The sequence below is a fragment of the Neofelis nebulosa genome, chromosome 2, assembly GCF_028018385.1.
Source record: "Neofelis nebulosa isolate mNeoNeb1 chromosome 2, mNeoNeb1.pri, whole genome shotgun sequence".
NCBI lineage: Eukaryota > Metazoa > Chordata > Mammalia > Carnivora > Felidae > Neofelis > Neofelis nebulosa.
Window position 1 is genome coordinate 39,768,797 of NC_080783.1, and position 22,328 is coordinate 39,791,124.

The 22,328-nt window shown below is 36.7% G+C and overlaps 1 protein-coding gene across 6 annotated transcripts in view; it reads right to left on the minus strand.

The window, feature by feature from the left end:
• The window catches only part of SLC39A10 (solute carrier family 39 member 10), a 148,694-nt gene that overhangs the window by 44,575 nt on the left and 81,791 nt on the right, over positions 1-22,328 (minus strand). The window contains exon 1 of one of the 6 annotated variants that reach the window (XM_058710734.1): positions 16,445-16,462. The exons of the other annotated variants lie outside the window; for them this stretch is intronic. The gene's annotated coding sequence lies outside the window, so the exon portion shown is untranslated. Of the gene's footprint in view, positions 1-16,444; positions 16,463-22,328 lie in introns of those variants that run through there. 6 annotated transcript variants of the gene reach the window in all.

Here is a 22,328-nt window from a genome sequence, read left to right on the forward strand (position 1 = left end):
TTACACTTACAGAACATCTTTACTCAGACTAGCCACACCTCAAGTGTTCAATAACCACATGTGGCTACTGGCTACTGTCCTGAAAAGTGTACAACTAGAACATTTATTCAGCAAACTACCATTAAGACCTTCAAGACAGAGGACAAAACTTAAGAGACTCTTAAGCATGGAGAACAGAGAGTTACTGGAGAGGTTGTGGAAGCAGGGATGGGCTAAATGGGTAGGGGCATTAAGGAATCCACTCCTGAAATCATTGTTGCACTATATGCTAACTAATTTGAATGTAAATTAAAAAAAATAAAATAAAAAAAAAGCTGTAGACTATGTTAGCAGGTAGTAAGGAAACTGAAGAGCAGAGCAGGGTAAGGGCATAAGGAGTGCATGTGGGGGCAGGGATGGCCGCCAATTTTGATATGGTAATCCAGGGGCCAGATGGAGAATGTAGCATTACCAAATTGAGATCATACTGTTTTTACAGGCTCTTTCTTCCACTTATTAAATGGTATTTCCCCATGCCATTAAATATTCTTTTGCAATATATATACTAAAAAAAAAGACCTTCAGGATAGAACATAAAAAACATTATAAAGGGAAAAACAATAAAGTATAGTACAATTAAAATTAAGGTCTGTTTGGGGCGCCTGGGTGGCGCAGTCGGTTAAGCGTCCGACTTCAGCCAGGTCACGATCTCACGGTCCGTGAGTTCGAGCCCCGCGTCAGGCTCTGGGCTGATGGCTCGGAGCCTGGAGCCTGTTTCCGATTCTGTGTCTCCCTCTCTCTCTGCCCCTCCCCCGTTCATGCTCTGTCTCTCTCTGTCCCAAAAATAAATAAAAAACGTTGAAAAAAAATTAAAAAAAAAAAAAAATTAAGGTCTGTTCATCAAGAGATTTCATCAAGAGATGAAAAATGGCAAGCCACAGATCTGTAAAAAAAAAAAAAAAAAAAAAGTGGGGAGGGGGGTGCTTGGCTGGATCAGATGGTAGAACATGCAATTCTTGATATTGGGGTTGTGGGTTTGAGCCCCATGTTGGGTGCAAAGATTACTTAAAAATAAAATCTTAATAATAAAAAAGGCAAGTCACAGATCGAGAAAAGATTATCACCATGTTACCAGTCAAGAATATATAAGGAATTTCCACAAAGCAACATGAAAATTATGCGACAATTCAATGGAAAAATAGGCAGGAAGTCTGAACAGGCATTTTGTAAGAAGACAGCCAAATTACTAAGCATATGAAAAGATTCTCAACTTCAGTAGTTATCAGAGAAATACAAATGAAAATCACACTTGGGTATTACTATATACCCACCAGAATGAATAAAATACAAATGTTGTAGGTAATGCACTGCTGGTGGGACTGACCATACATTGGTATCTTTTGGAAAAATGTCTGACAGATCCCCCAGAAGTTAAACATAAGCGTATCCACTCACACAGCAATTCTACTCCTGGGTATATGTTCAACAGAAATGCATACACAGTGACACCAAAAGACATGAACATGAAAATTAACACAATCATCATTTATCATAGCTTAAAACAGGGAAAAAAAAAAAAAAAGGCCAAATGTTCATCAACAGAATAATCTTTCAACAGAATACTATACAGGAATGAAAATGAAATTACAGCTTCACACATTAACACAAATAAATCTCACAAACATGAGATTGTACAAAAGATGGCAATCGCTAAAGAGACCGTAGTGTATAATTCTATTTATATAAAGTTAAAAATGAGTAAAACTAAACCAAGATAATGACTTTTTTTTTTTCCTTAGAGATTTTACTCTGAAGTAATCTCTATACCCAACATGGGCCTGAACTAATAACCCTGAGATCAAGAGATGCATGCTCTACCGACTAAGCCAGCTAAGGTACCCCAACGATGACTTTTTGAAAGGTAGGTAGAGGGCAATAATTGGAATTGGAAAGTGAGGTAACTGAGTAATGGTTACACAAATATGCTTACTTTGTGATAATTCATTGTATTTATACTCTGTGTACTTTTATATACATAATGTATTTAAATGGAAAAGCTTTCTGGGGCACTGGGTGGCTCAGTCGGTTGAGCGTCCGACCTCAGCTCAGGTCAGGATCTCGCAGTTTGTGGGTTCGAGCCCCGTGTCGGGCTCTGTGCTGACAGCTCAGAGCCTGGAGCCTATTTCCGATTCTGTATATCCCTCTCTCTGCCCCTTCCCCGCTCATGCTGTCTGTCTCTCAAAAAAAATGAATAAATGTTAAAAAATAAATAAATAAAAAAGAACTACCTTAAGACAGGATGCTTTGGTTATAAATAATAGAACACTAAAGGAAAATTTCACATAAAAAGCTGGGAGAAATGGGTGGTTCCAGGATTATTGCATGATCAAAAACTCAGGCTCTCAGGTTTGTCCCTGCAGTCTCAAGGAACTGCTATTGCTACAACCATTCTATCCTTGTACAACTATATTCAAAACTGGAGGATTTCTCTTCATGTCTCTTCTTACCCAGGGAGAAAAATCTTCCCCTAAAGTCTATCCCAGATTTCTCTTTCCATATATTTGAACAGGACTGTACGACATACCCATGCCAAAACCTGTAACTGGTAAAGGAAGAAATTACTATGATTGACTTAGACAAACATATTCATTCCCTTAGGAATGGAAAGATCTCTCTCTCCTACATATGAGAGTAAGTGCTCACAGAACATGGGGACTTAACAGCAAGTTTAAAAGGAGGTAAAATAAAGAATGGCAGTCAATTATGCAATCATTAGTGCCTGCCACAAACCTACATGCCCATCAGTGGAAGAACAGATAAAATAAATGTGGTATATTTATGTCATTAAAACTTACACTGCAGTTATATAAATGTACGAACACGAAGGAATATATAACATGCACAAATCCCTGAAACAATTTATAAATTACAAAAAGATACATGTCCTATCACTTAAACACAATTAAAAACATGCAGAACATCTTACTTTTAGGGTGTATATATACAGGTAGCAAGAACCTATCATGGGGATGATTACACTCTGGAATGGTTACTTTTCAGGAAGAGGAGGGGAGTCAAATGCACTGCATTGCATCTGCAGTTTTATTTTTTATTTTTTTTTTAACATTTTTTATTTATTTTTGGGACAGAGAGAGACAGAGCATGAACGGGGGAGGGGCAGAGAGAGAGGGAGACACAGAATCGGAAACAGGCTCCAGGCTCCGAGCCATCAGCCCAGAGCCTGACGCGGGGCTCGAACTCACGGACCGCGAGATCGTGACCTGGCTGAAGTCGGACGCTTAACCGACTGCGCCACCCAGGCGCCCTGCAGTTTTATTTCTTAAGAAGGGAGGAGGGGGCCTGAAACACTGTCACAAAACACTTATTTGTTAGAGGAGCATAATGGGATTCAGGTGATATTCTTCAATGTAGTCTTAAGTTTGAAAGGATTTCACATAACTTCTCTCCATGTAATCAAAGTACGGTTGTAGGAGCAGAAGTAGCATCACGGTCACCTTGGAACTTGTTAGAAATGTTAATCCTTGCACCCTACACAGACCTACTCAATCAGGAACTCTGAAGGTAGGGATCAGCAATGTTTTATCCAGTCAATGAGTCAGATGGCTAAGGCTTGAGAACTACAATCAATATAAATAAATCAAACATTCCCATTTATTTAATATGATACTTCAGTCAAATGAATGTTACAGTTTCCCAAATAAATTAGAATTATGTGACAGATGTGGCTTAAGAATTTTAAAAAACAATTAGCCTATAATGTTTTTTAACTGCCAAACTACATTAACTTTGATTTTTTATTTTTTAATCCAAACACATCAGTTTCTCATATAGTCTCATGGATAAAATCACCATTTAAAATATATTAATTTTACTTGTGCACTAATGAAAAGGCATGAGTAATGAAGACAATCACTATTAAGCAGAAAGAGGACAGTTATACTCCCTGCAGTTTACTTTGATTTTCCACTAGAAGATGCTAGTGAAAGAGGACATTTTTAGTCAACATTGCTCCATTCATCAGATATGTAAACGTCTTGTGGTTTATTCAGTGCATATTATCTCTGTCAACAGGTACCAGTGGTGGGAATAAAACCTACATGTATTCTGATCAGGCAACATCAAATAAATGACTCCATGTGTCGCTAGACAAGCTCGTATGCCCAAAGCACAGCAAAGCCAATCACTGAAACAACAAGTATACAGCAAGGAAAGGGTTTATTTGAGAAGCAAACAAGGAGACAAGAAGATGGGAGAGCAAGCCTCATTCAGGGATGTTTAAAGGCAAACAAAAAAAGGTCTGGGTAAAAAGCTGCAGCTGCACTTACTAGTCCGTTAACCTATGGTTACTTGTTTCAACCCCATTGTCTTTTTACCATTCCTCGTTCTCAAGGGAACTAGGACCATGACCACTCTAGTTATTTCTAACTGAAATGTGGCAAAGACCGGAGTTAGTAGACTAGAACCTTTCCACACTCATTTAGAAATATTCTTTAGTTCCAACATTCCAACTGAAACCCAACATTCTGCATTACCAAGACTTTTTGTACTTTGGTTCCCCTAGCAACATATTCCTATCCACATACAAATTGTAACCTAGGGATGCACAAGGCACTCCTGTTAATTCAGGAGGATTAATAATTTCATTCTGCAGACTCACTGGAGGTATCATTTGAAACCAAGAAGTATGGTTAATTGAATGACTTGATGAACCTGACTCTAAGTTGATGGAGAGCGTCAAATTACATGAAAGGAGCAAAGAAAGGTTAGTTATAGGCATTATTACTGGGTTGCTGTGGTGGTACTCTGTGCTGGGTTCAGGATGGTATATCCAACAGTGAGAAAGACTGCCAGCCTTGACCAACGTCGAAGAAATCCTAATGGTGGAATTATCTTTCCAAGCTTGAGAGGTTGCAAACACTTGAAAATACAAAATATTGATAACCAAATGTCCTAACTAGTAGTTTTAGGTCTTTCAGAGGCTCACTGATCCAAGGAGCGTTCTTTTCAATGTTCTCCTTGCCAACAGGGTATAGGGAACCTGTGGATTCTTATGGAACCAGCTTCACTTGAGTGATAAATACATGGCTTAACTCCCTTTAGTTTCACTGAAGAATGGATGGTCAACAGCACTGCAGAAGGTCCTGTCCAACAAGGTCCTCTGAGTGCTTCTCTTTAATAACACCAAGTCTCCAGGTATCACGTGGTATAAGTGAACATCTGTGGGGTACACATCAACCTGCTGGAAGCAAACTTATGTATATCGGTTAAGTATTTCCCAAATATTGAACATACCTGATAGTATCCATAGTGTTCCCATCAGGAACTCTTAAGTCATAAAAAGGATGTAGAAAGGGTCTTCCATACAACATTTCATAGGGGCTTAAGCCAAGCTTACTGCTAGGGGCCACTCTTACCCAAAGCAGGGCAACCCACAAGACTTTTTCCCCCAAGTTGAATTGGTTTCTCTGCAAATTTTTGCCAAGGTTCTTTTAAACATATGGTTCATTTTTCTGTTTTCCCAGCTGATTTTCTGTTTCTGCATGAAGCATGTAATTTTCATTATTTAATGCCCAGGGCACTGGACACTGCTTATGTGACTTTCACCACAAATACCACTCCATTGTCGCTCTAAATTGTTAGCAGCAATCCAAATCTAGAATGATTTTGTTTAGCAGTGTTTTGATAACTTCCGATGCCTTCTCTGAATGGCATGGGAAAAGTTCAACAACTTGTAAAAGATGCCTACAAATATTAGCAAATATCAAAAATCACTTGTTGTTTGTAGTATCATAGTAAAGTCTACCTGCCAGTCTTCTTTAGGTTTGATAACTCTTAAGTGGTACACCTTTTAGAAATGGTGGGGGCCCAGTCTTATGATTGTTTTCATCACAAATGTCACATTTTGGACTTTTTGATGGTTCTCTAAAGATTGGGACCCACAATGTACTTCTGGATCCACTGAAAAGTAACAATCTCACCCATGTGGGGTGCTTTGGTGAATATGACTATTTTTTCCATGAGATGTTCTGGGATAAGGATTATCTCCTGTTCATTGTATTTCCAGCTGGCTTTAATGCCAGTAATGTGTCCAAAATCCCATTCTCCACCTCTTTTAGGTCTTCAGAAGAGTACTGGGGTTGATACTTAGTTAAGTCTATGTCTCGTACTAAAGCCATTACAGAGGGTTTTGGAATCTTTCTGAGGTGCAAGCTTGGCAGCTTGATAGGCCCACCTGTTCCCTTGAGCAATCAAGCAGTCTAATTTCTGGTGATCTTGGCAATGAATAATAGCTGATAGGTTACCACTGCATCCAGTGTTCTTCTTTATCCTTGATCCATAAAACTGCTTCTGTGAACATCTTAAGATCTGGATGTTCCAACAGCAGATCTGTCAAATGAGGACAGCTGGAATAAACTTGCTCAATTATCTGTATATCTCTGGTGATCTGAGTGGCCCATACAGTAACAGGCATGAAGACTGTCTAAACATGAGCTGTTGTGGCAATTTTCTCTGAAGTATACCTCAAAGTGTCTAGCTTCAGTTTGCAGGGCTTCGGAAAAAAAGGGCAGTTTTAGTTCTCAATGATTCCAAGTGAAGAGAAAAGGAGAAAATTAGAAATGTTAGTTTGGAGGGTCTTAGCCAGACATTTGAGAAAAACAGAAGAATTCAGGATCCAGACCAGTTTTATAGGAAAACAACAAAGATAGTTAATCAGAATTGGAATCTAACATCCACCAAGGTGCACTACTGAAACATAACTTCTCTCTAAAGTCACCCTCATCTCCACAAAAAACAATGCAGTTTTCTCACTAGTTCTGGGAATTCTTGGCTTAATTTTATGATCTCTTAAAGGTATCGGGTATTTGTCATTACAATGCAATTAACAAGGAAATTCTGGGACACTTCGGTAATTAAAATTACAAGTGATGACATTATACGAGGATATATGAAAACATTCACTAGGAATTTTACATAATTTCTGGAACAGCTATAGCATTTACCTCTACAATATAACCTAAGAAGGTTTATCATCTTCTTTGATAATGCTTCTCATGTACTTTGATATACCAAATAAAGATTCATTAGTCAAAAAGACTTCATTTAGAAGTTGAATTTGGGGGGGGGGCACCTGGGTGGCTCAGTCAGTTGAGCATCTGACTCTTGATTCTGGCTCAGGTCATAATCTCAGTTTGTGAGACTGAGCCCTGCATCAGGCTCTGTGCCGAGTGTGAAGCCTGCTTGGGATTGATCCTTCCATCCATCCTTCCTTCCTTCCTTCCTTCCTTCCTTCCTTCCTTCCTTCCTTCCTTCTCTCTCTCTCTCTCTCTCTCTCTCTCTCTCTCTTTCTCTCTCTTCCCCCACCCCCCACTCCCCTACTTGCGGGCACATGCACTCTCTCTGAAAGAAAAGAAAAAAGGAAAGGAAGGGAAAGGAAGGGAAAGGAAGGGAAAGGAAGGGAAGGGAAGGGAGTTAATTACTTGAATTTGGGAAAATAGAAATATCAGGTTTTAAAGAAGACGCTTAAAATAGGATTACAGATCTGGGGCACCTGGGTGGCTCAGTCAGTTAAGCGACCAACTTCAGCTCAGGCCATGATCTCACAGTTCGTGGGTTTGAGCCCCGCGTCGGGCTCTGTGCTGACAGCTCAGAGCCTGGAGTCTGCTTCAGATTCTGTGTCTCCCTCTTTCTCTGCCCTTCCCCTGCTTGCACTTTGTATACCTCTCAAAAATAAACATTAAAAAACTGGTTTTTTAAATAGGATTACAGATCATCACAAAACTTATCTATTTAGCCAAGGCGGCAACGAGATTCTAAAGGCAAATACAGAGGGTTTTTTGTAGGCAGTTTGAAGATAAAGAAAAACCTCTGTTTAAAAATTTAGACCATAAATCTAAAAAACTTATTTCTAACAGATAGAAAAACGAATTCCAAATATGGGGTACTTCAAACATTAAGACTCATTGAGCATCCAACTCTTTGTTTTGGCTCAGATCATGATCTCACAACTCATGGGACTGGCCCTGAGTGAGGCTCCATGCTGACAATGTGGAACCTGCTTAGGAGTCTCTCCCTCTCTCTCCACCCCTCCTTCACCCATGTACTCTCTCTCTCGCTCTCAAAATAAACTTAAAATAAAAAAACCCACACACACACAAAAACAAATCTAATTGGAAGATGGTATTATAATTTATGGGTCCATTAATTAATCATTTTCTCTGGAGTCAAATAAATATTGTGGCCAAGCAGTGTTACAAAAAGATGATTTTTTTTCTTTCCATAAATTCATAAGTAAACATTGCCCAATTTTGGAGACTACAACCCAAAGGTCTGTATGTGGGAAATGAGTTGTCATTTCCCATTTTCCAATTAGAATATGGCCAGTTTTGTCCAAAGTTACCAAAAGCTGCAGCAACAAACAAATCAAATGAAGTCCATAGTACCTCTGTGAGCACTGGTTCCTCCTCAAAAGTAAGGCTTCACCAACAGAACCAAATGACTTCCTAGTTAGCCATTCTTTAAGCAAGAAAAGGTTAAGAGAACCAAAACTCCCTACTTGGAGGTAATCAAATGAGAGAAAAATACCGAAGCCAAACCAAAGAGAAGGAAGAAATAAGCTCACAGGCCAAGTATGGCACATGAAGCACTTACCAACAGACATACGTCCAAACCAAAAATGGTTTCCTTGCCACAAGGGCTAAATTAAGCACCAAAAGTCAATGGTGCCCTGTTGGGGTGGGGTTCTGGGGATGGTCCCCAGGAAAAAGAGCCAAGGCAGCTGTTTGGACTTGTCATCAGACTTCTATTACTGACTGGGGACCAACAAACCAGAGGCAAAGAGCACCCTGTTGGCTTGCCAAATTTGTAACTGAACCCAAGTTCATATGCCCAATGCACAGCAAAGCCAATCACTGAGGCACTGAGTATACAGCAAGGAAAGGGTTTATTTGAAAGGCAGTCAAACAAGGAGACAAGGCGACAAGAGAGGAAGGCTCAAATCTGCCTCCCTCAAAGAGGAGAGTCAGGGATATTTAAAGACAAACAAAATAAAAGGTCTGGGTAAAAGCTGCAGCTGTGCTTGCTAGTCCCATTAACTCTTTGGTTACCAGTTTCACATGAAACACAAAAACCAGATGGTCTATGTGAGATTTAAATTTTCATTTGTCATGTTTTAAATGTATAGTACTCTATTTATTGCCAAGAACTCTAAATATCTTGACTCCTCTAATTATTTACATGTAAGAGATCACAGGAATGCAAGCACATGAGTGACATGTAATTTTAAACCTGTGTTATGTGTTTAAATCATTCATAAACTTTCCAACTTTAGTTCAGAACTGCTACAGCAAATGTGTGCTTTGAGAGTCATTTGGATGAAGTATGAATTAGTTAGCATAGACCAAACAGCTACTGCAAAGAACCTCTCCCAAAAGGGCAATGGCTTAAACACTCAAGTTTATTTCTCCGTCAAAAACAGTCCAACACAGGGCACCTGGATGGCTCAGTCGGTTAAGCGTCCAACTCTTGATTTTGGCTTAAGTCATGATCTCACAGTTCATGGGATCTTGAGTGCCGTGCTGGGCTCTGTGCTGACAGCGTGGAGCCTGCTTAGGATTCTCTCCCTCCCTGCTTGTTCTCTGCCCCTCTCCCCACTTGTGTGAAGCCTCTACCCACCCCCCCGCCCCAAATAAACAAATTAAACAACAACAACAACAAAACAGTCCAAGATGACTGCTCCAGGTCTGTGAGCACCTCCACTCCAATCAATCAGATACATCAGCCTTACATGAGTGCTATTCCAATCATTAGTAAAACAGAAAAAAGTGAAGTCCAGGTACAGAAATTTCTTCTTAAGCAGCAAATGAAGCAGACATTGCATGTATCACTTCTAATACTCCAATAGCAAGAACTTAGTCACATGGCCTCAATCAGCTCTAAGGAGACTGGCACATATAGCCTCAACCACAACTTATCCAGGAGTTTCTCAAGCATTCCATGGAGGTCAAGGATCCTTTTCTAACCACAGCAAAAAGAGGATTCTTTCTGTCAAGACAGGAATAGAGGATATGTCGCCTAAGTCCATTTATCATTCAACCCTAAGTACTGGCCTTTGTAGGACTGAGCTTTGCCCAAGCCAAGATATTCTATTGCCTCTTTTTTTGTGTGTTTTGGAGTTTTCTAAGTTTCTGTGCATTGACAATGTGTTAGTTTTCCACTTCAGCAAATATATCTAGTTGTTTACCCGAGCCTTCTGGGTAAGACATCTATGAATGATCCTACTGCACCAGAAAGGATGAATGGATTCTGAACAGCGAGCAGTTGCCATTACACGTTCAATTTTCAGTTCATCTTCTGTTACTGATTTCCAGTATATGATTGGTTAAAAGTTTAAATATTCCATCATTGTATAATTTCTATAGTAAGGGTCAGGTTAATTCACAATTAAATAACAATCACTGTGCTAATCAATTATACAATTTCTCATGGAAATATTTTGCTTTAAATGCAAATAAAAATGAGATCTACCAATATTTTTCTGTAAAAGTCACTAATATTTCAACATTAGCATCAGAACTATATATTTAGTGAAGGTAGTGGTTGTAATTTGGTATGGGAAGTGGCAGGGAGAAGTCATGAGGGGAATTCTGGGCTGCTGTTAATGCTCTATTTCTTAGGTGCTGGTTACATGGGTGTGTTCACTTCATGAAAATTTGTCAAAGTTTATACTTAACATTTGGGTACTTTGCTGGAGGTATGTTTTATTTGAGAGAAAACAATTTTTAATCCTTATGTAAAGTATATATACTTTTTAAAAATCCTTATGTAAAGTATATATAAAGACTATATACTTCAGGGGCGCTTGGCCGGCTCAGTGGGTGGAGCGCACAACCTTTGCTATGGAGGTTGTGAGTTCAAGCCCCATGCTGGCTATATAATTTACTTAAAAATAAAACCTTAAAAAAAAAGTGTATTTCAATTTCCAATTAGTAAAATCCTCAATATACAGCTTGTAGAAACAGACCTATATTTAACCATCTCCAGAGACAAATTTATTTTTTAACTTATTTTAAAATAACTTAAGATAATAGGTTATAAAAACAGTTCAGTTTCCATGCACTGTTCACTTGATTTTCCCAATGATAACAGCTTATATAATAACAGTACATTTTCAAAACCAATATACTGATACTTACATAACTTAAACTATAGACCTGATTTTACCAGTGTCACATGCACTTAAAAATAATGTAAGAGAAAATCCATTTCTTAACCACAAAGAAAAAAGGTATTATTGGTAACCAAAGGATCTTACTTAACAAACTATATGACTAGGGTATTGTATGGAAACCAATTTGACAATAAATTTCATATATTAAAAAAAAAAAACACTATATGACTACACTTAAAAGAAACATAAGTAATTAGGGCTGATAATCTCCATACCAAGCTCTTTTATAAAAGCTTACAAACATCTTTAATTATAGGCTTTCAATTATAATTTTTCCTGAATAAAGTGCCAAATTACAACTTTTTAAATTTTTAAATAAAACACCTATATCAAGAACAAACTCTGAAATATACACTAATTGCTAACATTATATTTCTATAGATATTTTGTCTAAAGACAATTAACTTTATTTCATATAGGCAGACATAACAGAACCATAGAAAGTTTAAGATAAAAAGATACTTAAGTATACTAGCTAAACAGTCTTATTTTACACACAGAAATCTAAGACCCAGAGAAGATATACAACATGATCAAGGTGATAGTTCAAGTTTGTGATAGTCCTCTAACTTGAATGTCTAGGACTCTGTACAACATCAGCATATTTTAAAATAACGTAGAGGGGCGCCTGGGTGGCTCAGTCAGTTAAGCGGCCAACTTCGGCTCAAGTCATGATCTCACGGTCCGTGAGCTCAAGCCCCGCGTCGGGCTCTGTGCTGACAGCTCGGAGCCTGGAGCCTGTTTCAGATTCTGTGTCTCCCTCTCTCTGACCCTCCCCCGTTCGTGCTCTGTCTCTCTCTGTCTCAAAAATAAATAAACGTTAAAAAAAAAATTTTTTTAAATAACGTAGAGAACACTGAGATAATTACCAGTGTATCCTACCAGAACACTTTTAAAGGGAAAACAAATTGTCTATTACTTACAGTTAATATTACAAAGTCAATAAGATGATCAATAGATTAGTTAACAAAATGATTGCTTGACATAAGAAAAATAACTAATAAACACTAAAATAATTCTATTGGCAACAATAGGTTGCTGTTACTGGAAAGGCCAACTAATGTAGTATATCCTGTGTATGATCACTCAACATTTGACTTAAAAAAAATACTCAAAAAAAAAAAAATACTCAAGCTGGTATTTTTTAAAAGAAAAATGAAAACCAAATGAAAGAATCCAAAGTTTTGATCTGTATCTCAGTTTGCTCTCTCATACATACGCACACAACACAATCACAAAATAATAAGAAAAATACTATAAATTGCTTAGCAAGGTTTTAAAACTAGCCATTTCAATGCTCTAGATTGGTATTTTGAACATCGATGAAGGAGAAAACAAAAGAAAATCACTAAAACACCCAACCTGGATTATATAAATTTATCATGCTTTAAAGTTAACAATGTGAAAATCCACTTAATAAATGTACATGGTATCTCAATTTTATAAAGGACTTCATTTTTTTTTTTTTTTTTTTTACAGGTTTCATTACAGGACTTCTTTAAATAATGGCAGAAATTAGTTTTATTTTTATCTTGAATCACATGAACTGGCACTTATACCACTGAATGACTTTATTAATCTTTATCAATACTGGTAGTCAGATAACAATTTAGTTTCCCTCTGTGATTCAACAGCAGTACACACAAAATGGCTGAGAAGCAATGAGACTGTTTGCATACTGCAGAAACACTACTCTAGGAGTCAAAAATAGAGATCTGGCTCTGCCAACTCACTTGCTATAAGTTGCTGGGCAAATTACTTAACCTCTGTAAGTCTAATTACCATTTAAAGAGTGGGGATATTAATTCCTGTTCTATTTCACAGTAATTATGACAACCAAGTAAAATGTGTATTTTTTTTTAAGTGGTAAGACCTCTAAACGTTTTTCATTTCACTGATGTTAAATGCTATTTAAGGGCAAGTAGCATTAAGAGTAATATAACAAGGATCCAGTTTTAAGTCACATTTCTGCTATACTCCCGTTGAATAATGTTTTTGTACATAGTAAAGAACCAGGGGCCAGAAACCTTTGCCTCTAAATTCATCCCAGTACTGTCACTGTTTCTAATCTGCAAAATGGGGGAAAGCACCTACATTTATCCATCAATTGAACTAATGCATATAAAAGGTTGTAAAACAAGTACATATAAATTTGTAAAACAATTAAGCACATTAACCTACAGTGTTACTACCACTAGATGTGACTCTATGTATCTTTCACTTAACTTTCATAAAGTATATAAGCAGGGAGAAAAAGTCCCTTTGTTTTGATTCCTTTAAAGAGTGCTATCAAAAATATTCAATCGCTTCTCGGCCTTTTGGCTAAGATCAAGTGCAAAAATAGGGGCGCCTGGGTGGCGCAGTCGGTTAAGCGTCCGACTTCAGCCAGGTCACGATCTCACGGTCTGTGAGTTCGAGCCCCGCGTCAGGCTCTGGGCTGCTGGCTCAGAGCCTGGAGCCTGTTTCCGATTCTGTGTCTCCCTCTCTCTCTGCCCCTCCCCCGTTCATGCTCTGTCTCTCTCTGTCCCAAAAATAAATAAAAAATGTTAAAAAAAAAAAAAAAAAATATTCAAGAGCACACGCAGCATTAGTACATCCAAGACCAATTCGAGATTACAAGAGGCACCCAATTCACTAGAACCTGAGTAGTAAAGAATCATCACAACATACCAGTTTCATTGACATCACGAAACTTTTCAAGGCAGAAGAAAAAAATAACTTTTCAAGGTATAAAGCTATTTCAGTAATGAGTTCTCAACAGGAAGAGCAAAATCGTCCTAGCTTCAAGGTTTGTTTTTCATTCCTCCCTCCACCAGATACCTAACCTACTAATGCCATAGTTTTAATTTGGAATGCCAATGTAGCTCTTCCCAAAATAGCACAGTTCCAACAATCTCTTGATATTTCCACTAAGATTCATACATACAAAAAGTTAGATGCATGCTATAATTGAGCTTGGGCATAATTCAGTGCTGCTACCATTTCAGTAACTTTTACCAAGAGAGAAAAAATAAAAATATTTGAGCCTTGGAGTGCCTGAGTGCCTCAGTAGTTAAGCGTCTGACTTCTGCTCCAGTCATGATCTCACAGTTCGTGACTTTGAGCCCCATGTTGGGCTCTGTGTTGACACCTCAGAGCCTGGAGCCTGCTTCAGATTCTGTGTCTCTCTCTCTTTCTGCCCCTCCCCCACTCACACTCTCTTTCAAAAATAAACATTAAAAATTAAAAAAAAAAAAATATTTGAGCCTTCATTCAATGTACCAAACCAAGCATCAACATATCAAATCCATCTTTATTGTATTTAAGCATTCATGTGCAAACCTACATTTTCTCACTGATGTCAAAACAAGTCTATCTCAAGTCTCTGCTTTTCAAGTTTTCATTACAGGGAGCCTGGAACCATGCTGTTGAAAGCCACCTATGATACTCCTGTGTCTGTTCTGCTGCTTGTGAATACAAAGAACAAATATTTGATCTGACATTAGTAAATGTAATGGCCTTTACCAGTCACAAAATACCGTGATGCCTTTTGAAGCTACCAAAATGTTTATGATTTTAGTTACCCTTGAAGTAAACGGACTTCAACCACTTTCACTCCAAATGCATATAAACCAACATAACATGCAGCATGAAGAGGATGTAGAGGATGTAGTGTTAACCTTAGGACCTGAATGAGGCACACACACCTAATTGACTCATCACCACTGGCAGTTGCCTTCATTCTAAGAATAGTTATTGCCACTCTCAAATTTTTATCACCACATTCATCTTGACTCTTCCTTTGTATCACTGTTACATGTCCTTTATTTTGTACCAGCTCGTTATCCATAAGCACTGCCAATAAAATAATCCTTCCTTTCCATGAAGACAGGAAAAAACAAAAACAAACAAACAAAAAAACACACAGAATGTCCAGGGCAATCTTTTTACAACATTTTTTCTTACATTTTTTTATAACATTTTTATTTTTTTTTTTTTTTTTTTATTTTTTTTCAACGTTTTTTATTTATTTTTGGGACAGAGAGAGACAGAGCATGAACGAGGGAGGGGCAGAGAGAGAGGGAGACACAGAATCGGAAACAGGCTCCAGGCTCCGAGCCATCGGCCCAGAGCCTGACGCGGGGCTCGAACTCACGGACCGTGAGATCGTGACCTGGCTGAAGTCGGACGCTTAACCGACTGCGCCACCCAGGCGCCCCTATAACATTTTTAAATGATGCTGACAGCGCAGGCTATTTCATCCCCACCATGGAAGTTTTCTGTGTGATTTTAGGTGTCCTTCTAGTTATTTTAAGCCATCAAGGTCCTTTTAATTGTTGAACAAAGTGAAGATTCAGTTCTGTCATTTAATAAAATCTTAACAAAAATGTAATTCAAATACTGAAGATATTAATTTTAGTAGCAAAGTACCGATTTCATTATCAATTATCAATCCATCTTTATTATCAGGTTTAACAATGTCCAACATATAAGAAAACTACAAATCATTCTATAAACAGTCATCCTAGGGCACATTCCCTTTCTTACAAAGCTACATTTAGATACAGAGCTGAGAAAGATTTTGTGACATATAGGCACATAGGGAAAAAAAAAAAAAGAAAGAAATTAAGTATTAATGCCAGGAAAACATAGTTGTGCAGAAAAGAAAAAATAAGTTTACTGTAATAGCTGTGTATTATAAAATTTATAGTCATTAAAATATAAATGTTCTAAATCAAAATTACAGGATAATTGTACTGAAAAAACAGGGATATAGAAAATGGGAGAAGGTACATAGAGGGGAGGAAGAGTGCTAAATCCTCATCCTTCACTAAACAAATGACTTAAATTGAAAATCAACAAGAATTAATGGACACATTGGAGACATAGCAGTGAATTAGCAAGATAATCAACTAATGAAACGAAAGAAGTCCCTTGTCTCTCTAGGCAGAAGAATGTAAAAGAAGGAAGACAAGGGACTGATTTATTTATCCTTTTCCCTAAAATCCTCACAGACTATTTAATACTTTATATTCACGTAAAACTTTGACTGAATAAAACTAAAAATATGCTTAAATAAACCGAATTGCAATCACTCAAGGTGCAATTAGTCACTGGGGAAGAAGAAAAAAGGAAAAAAAAAAAAACAACTAAAAATAAAAGCCAGCAATTATAAATCTTAAGCTTTTGTTAACAAAATCACATTTTGTCACATGTGGAAGAAAATGAGTTACTTACAGTTTCAAGAGTTTCACAAGCATTTGTTTGTAGAGTTTTAATCACAATACGCAATCATTATAATTTCACTTTGTGCTATTAATTTTGGTTACTTGCTTGGGCAATTCCAAGATGTAGGGAAAGACTACCAAAAAAATGTTAACACTTTTCAGGTCTTGTTACATATTTCCAAATTGGTTTCTAGAGAAATTAAGTTTGGTTATACTGCCACCAGCAGTATGATCATTGCATTCTCTTTAGTACTTGGTACTATTAATTTTGGAATAAAAGATTTGCCTTATTTTTATCTATACTTTATAATTATTCCTGGTGTCTCAATATTCTTACCAACATATACGAGCTTTTAAATAATATTACTTGGTCATATATTCTACAAAAAAATATCTTCAGTTCTGTGCAGTGTCTTTTTATTTTGATTACAATGTTTTCCCTTTCCTGTATAGATGTTTTCATATATATGCAATGAAACTTATGAATTTTTTTCAATTTCTTCAATGGTTTCTAAAATTTAAGAAGTTTTTTTTTTCTATTTTTAGTATTTTCTTCCTTAAAACAAAACAAAACAAAACACCTACAATTAAAATTAACATGACCCCTAAATTTGTTTCTTTTTTAGGGAAAAAACATCAAGTGAACTAACATATAATATTCATATACTTATTTGTTAACTAAGAAAGTTTATATTTTATCTTCAATAAATTTTCAAGTACTTGTATTTAGGCAAAAATCTTCCTAGGAAAAGCTATGTTTGTTTTATAAATCGTAAATTAAATTACATATCACAGTGAACTTATTTTAAATATTTTTAATGTTGGTTTATTTTTGAGAGACAGAACATGAGCAGGGGAGGGGGGCAGAGAGAGAGAGGGAGACACAGAATCTGAAGCAGGCTCCAGGCTCTCAGCTGTCAGCACAGAGCCCGACATGGGGCTCAAATCCACGAACCGTGAGATCATGGCCTGAGTTGAAGTCAGCCACTTAACTGACTGAGCGGCACAGGTACCCCTACACTGAATTTAAAGAACACCTTTTTCCCAAAATCTTACAATTATTTGATTTTAGCAGATCTTTTTGACTTCCTTCCTCATTTTTATTAGATTGGTATGATTATTTTCTTGAAAATAAACTTTCTATTTACACTGGCACTTCACTTGAAAATAATTAGAGTATCCTAACTTAAAACAAACATCTTAAAAAGTGTGTTCCAAACATTAACAAGTTATGAAGTCAGTTGAAATTCTACACTAAAAAAGATACACTAGAATGGAAAACATGATCTCACTACTTTATAATATACAGAATATATACTAATTTTCCTACATTTTTATATAATTTTAGTCACGTAATAAACATTACAATTACACAAGATATGTTTTTCTAACATTGTTTTACTGATCTCATTGTTTCATAATGTAATACCTACTCATATTATTCTATATATCTTGATAAGGCATATAAAATCAATCTCTCCACAGCCGCCTCCATCAAAAGGTTCTGTTCCTCTACAACATAGCGCAGGTGTGCCTGCGTGGCTCAACTGGTTGAGCGCCTGTCTCTTGATTTCGGCTCAGGTCATGTTCCCAGGGTCATGGGATCCAGCCCTGCATTGGACTCCCTACTGGACATAGAGTCTGCTTAAGATATTCTCTCTCTCTCTCTCTCTCTCTCTCTCTCTGTCTCTGTCTCTGTCTCTCTCTCTCTGCCACTCCTCAGCACACGCATGTGAGCACACACTCTCTCTCTCTCGCTCTCAAAATTAAAAAAAAAAAAAAACACATACCACAAAGTATACTTCTTTGCATATAATCAGAATAAAGTAATGATTCATCTTCAGAGTTATTATACCAAAACATTTGTTCACAGGCCTATAAGTATACAATAAATAAAGTCACTTTATCAGAGGCAGGAGGGGAGAGGAGAAAAAAGAGTTAAGGCATAAAAATCAGTACAGCACATTTTCTGTTCTGAAGGAGATACAAGGAAGACACTATCACCTTTTAAATTAGAGAAGGTAAACTGCAAGAGATGCTACCTAAGAAACGGTTGACAGAATTAGGTGGTAACCCAAGGTTGACGGCCAAAGGCTTCATATTCCAACGCCAAACATAAGAAAGGCGCTAATCCTCATATAGAGGAAACATGGCAAGGACAAGAAACAAAAAGCATTTGTACTATTTAGGTTAAAAACACATGAGAACTCACATCATTACCTACAAATTTCTATTCGAATGCCTTCCTACCAGTTTTTAAGTCACATAGGTTTTAGGAAAATTTAACTATTTTAAATAACAGCAACACATCAAATAATTACACAACATTAAGAACTGGATCCAGGGACTGGCAGACTTAAAAAAGCTATTCAAACAATTAACATTTTAGGTATTGCAGGCAGTGCCGACTCTTCAGTACACGATTCTGCCATTTTGACACAAAAGCAGCCATACACAATACGTTAAGTGAATGAAGAGGCTGTTTTCCAATAATCTTTAATTTACAAAAGCAGGCTAATTTGGTGCGTGGGCCATAGCTTGTTGACACGACTTAATCTATACATTTTTTTAAATTACAAATTCAGCAGACAGCTGTAGGGGAAACCACTACAAACTCAAAATTCACAGAATATGTAAAGTGAAATAATCAGAAAAAAGCTTATGGGTGTGAGGGCACTGAAACTATTTTTTATTTACAGACATTAAAGTAATGGGACAGTGGGACATACATCTTCATGATTACTACAACTGAAGACCATTTAGGTTTCCTAATTTCTTATGAATGAAAATAAATCTAGAAACTGAAGTGATCAATGGCAGACAAGTCTTAATCACTACAGGATTAAAAATAACTCTTCGATATGTAGTTCATAGTAATTCTTATTATTTCTGGTCCCATGACATAATCTTACTATATTAGTAAGATAAAGATACTTCCTACAACATTCTGATTTACTTTTCTAATCCCCCAAAACCTCTTTTTTGAATGGAATGGATGGTCCCCAAAAGTAGGGTACATATTATTAAGTGTAAACACGGCTGTTAGAAATGTTAATGCAAGGACAAGTATTACTTCCTATCTCCCTTTCAGCAGTAAAAGATCTACAATATAATGAATAATTATAAAATACAATCATAAAATTAGCTAATTATAAAATCATCTACCACTAACTCTTAGTTAAAATAATTTAAATACTTGAATATGTTAGGTTTTATCCCTATACTAATAACCTGTAACCACTGCCACCCACCACCACCACTCCATTTTAATAACATCTTTTTAATTTTTTTTTTAATGTTTACTTATTTTTGAGAGAGGGAGACAGAGCATGAGCAGAGGAGGATCAGAAAGAGGGAGACACAGAATCTGAAGCAGGCTCCAGGCTCCGAGCTGTCAGCACAGAACCCGACGCGGGGCTCGAACTCACGGACCACGAGATCATGACCTGAGCCAATGTTGGCTGCTCAACAGACGGAGCCACCCAGGTGCCCCTAATAACATCTTTTAACATGAAAAAATCAAGTATTAAAAACCTATTAAATATCCAATCCCTGTATTATCAACCAAAAAAACCATTTTAATAGAAAAATAAAATTTGACACTATTTGATAGAATTGTTTTAACATGTCTAAACATTAAGTATGGTTTCTTAAACAGTTGGAAGTAATTTCAATGCTGTTGTTATTTAACACCTCACAATTTAAGTTGTAAATTGCCTTCATACCTGAGTACATTTTTGAATATTCTGAGTGTAGTAACTTTTATTGAGAATACATTTGCTTACTTTGGAAAAAATTCAAAAATCACTGCATGGTCAACTCAAAGAACTTATAAACAGAAATTAATGAAAAAGAAAAAAGTAGTTGAGAATACTGGTAACTGGTCTGATTTGAAACCTTATAGGACTACAGGAAATGTTGTGGTTATTACAGATCCTTGAGATTTTTCAGAAATCATTCTAAATCATAGTTCAAAATAAACCTGAATTTAAAAAAAACACTCACCATGTGTTTAATATTCTCAAATTTTATTTTCAGTACAGTCAAGGCAATACAAAGCTAAATGGGACTAAATTAAGCCAGAAAACAAATTTTTCTATTACTCTTTTCACACCATAAACCCAGATTAGACGAATAAAATTGCTGTTATTCATATACAAAGCTAACTTCAAAAATACACCCACCTATAACATACACCTTTCTCCTGTTTTTTAAAAATATCACATTTATTTTTGCAGGGAAACTTGGCATTATACAGTTTTACCTCCACCCAAACCTTGCTGCAGTCTTGTAAAACTAGCAGCTAAAAGCAATCAAGTTATTAACCAATTCAAAATGACCATGCCCATCTTATTAGCAACACTAACCAGGTGGAGGAAATCCCACTGTAGTCTGCATATAATCTAGCACTAAGGAATCTAATTCTAAATTAAATAGATCTTATTTCAGAAGATGAAGGTGAAGAAGCTAAGCTCAAGAAAACTTCAAGGGAAATCAAACACTAGGCGGCAGCATCAAGCTGTTGGGACAGCCTGGGCATTCTTCTAATGTCAACTCCAAGCTAAAGTTAGTATATTTTTAATGAGAATTATAGTATAATGAGAGATGACTTTATAGGGTTATAAAATTTGTTATAAAGGAAAAAGGATAGCTTTCTGTTTTGAATACCTATACTTCCAGTTTCTACCGGGTAATTTATCTTGTATCAATTTAAAATGCACTAGTGACAAAAAAAAAAAAAAAAAAAAAATTGCACTCGTGTTGATGTCCTTTTGATAAAAGCAAAACCCATGGCATTTCCATTGAAGTAGGCACTACAGAGACCAGGAATGACATTTTTATCCAAAATATTTCCTTGGACTAATACTAAGTTTAAATTTTGTTACATTCAATTAAAATTTTAAACTTGATTAAAGAGGTTGACAAGCAAACTTTGCATTCACTGAATAACGTGTCATGAGCACTATGTGACAGAAAGTTATGGAATATGTGCCCAAGTCAGAAATTTAGTCAGGCAGGGAAAACAAGATGTACACATGTAATTGTAAGCTAAAAAAAAATGTTGAGAGGCAGAGAAAAAAAACCTATGGATTATTACATATAAGTAACAACAACAATAGGATAACTATCCTTGGCAAAAGCCCAGTAGAGACCATTAAATCTCATTCTGGGGGTAACCAAGTTATCAGAGTTAAAGACATAAAGCAGTCCTTCAACTAATGCAAAACTGAAACATTTGTATGTAGAAAAGAAGTTAAAACGAACTAAGTTTTTCTGCAGCTCTTTGTTTCATAATGTCATTTATAAAGGTCACAGTAAACCCATGAGGTAGGTTTTTTCAGCACAAGTTCATAGATAAAAGATTATGATAAAGCAGCTTGCTCAAAGTAACCAAACTAGTTAATAATGGGTCATAGTTTTGAATCGTTAAGTCTCACTCCAAAGCCTTAAATTCTTTCCAATACTGGTAAAGCTTGAGGGAGGTGAATAGCAAAGTAAATTCCCTTTAATAATAATTTATAATAATTTCCCTTGCTCTAACACCTATATCCTATTCTCCATAAATCAGTTAAAAAAAAAAAAAAAAACAAAACACCCTTGGGGCGCCTGGGTGGCTCAGCAGGTTAAGCATCCGACTTCGGCTCGGGTCATGATCTCGTGGTGAGTTAGTTCAAGCCCCGTGTCAGGCTCTGTGCTGACAGCTCAGAGCCTGGAGCCTGTGTCTCCCTCTCTCTCTGCCCCTCCCCTGCTCATGCTCTGTCTCTGTCTCAAAAATAAATAAAACATTAAAAAAAAAACAACCCTAGAGTAGTACTTGCACACCAAATTTGAAGCCTCCTAAAAGTACTTCAAAATCAGGTGCTCAAAAAGGGGAAGAAACATGTTGGCTTGTA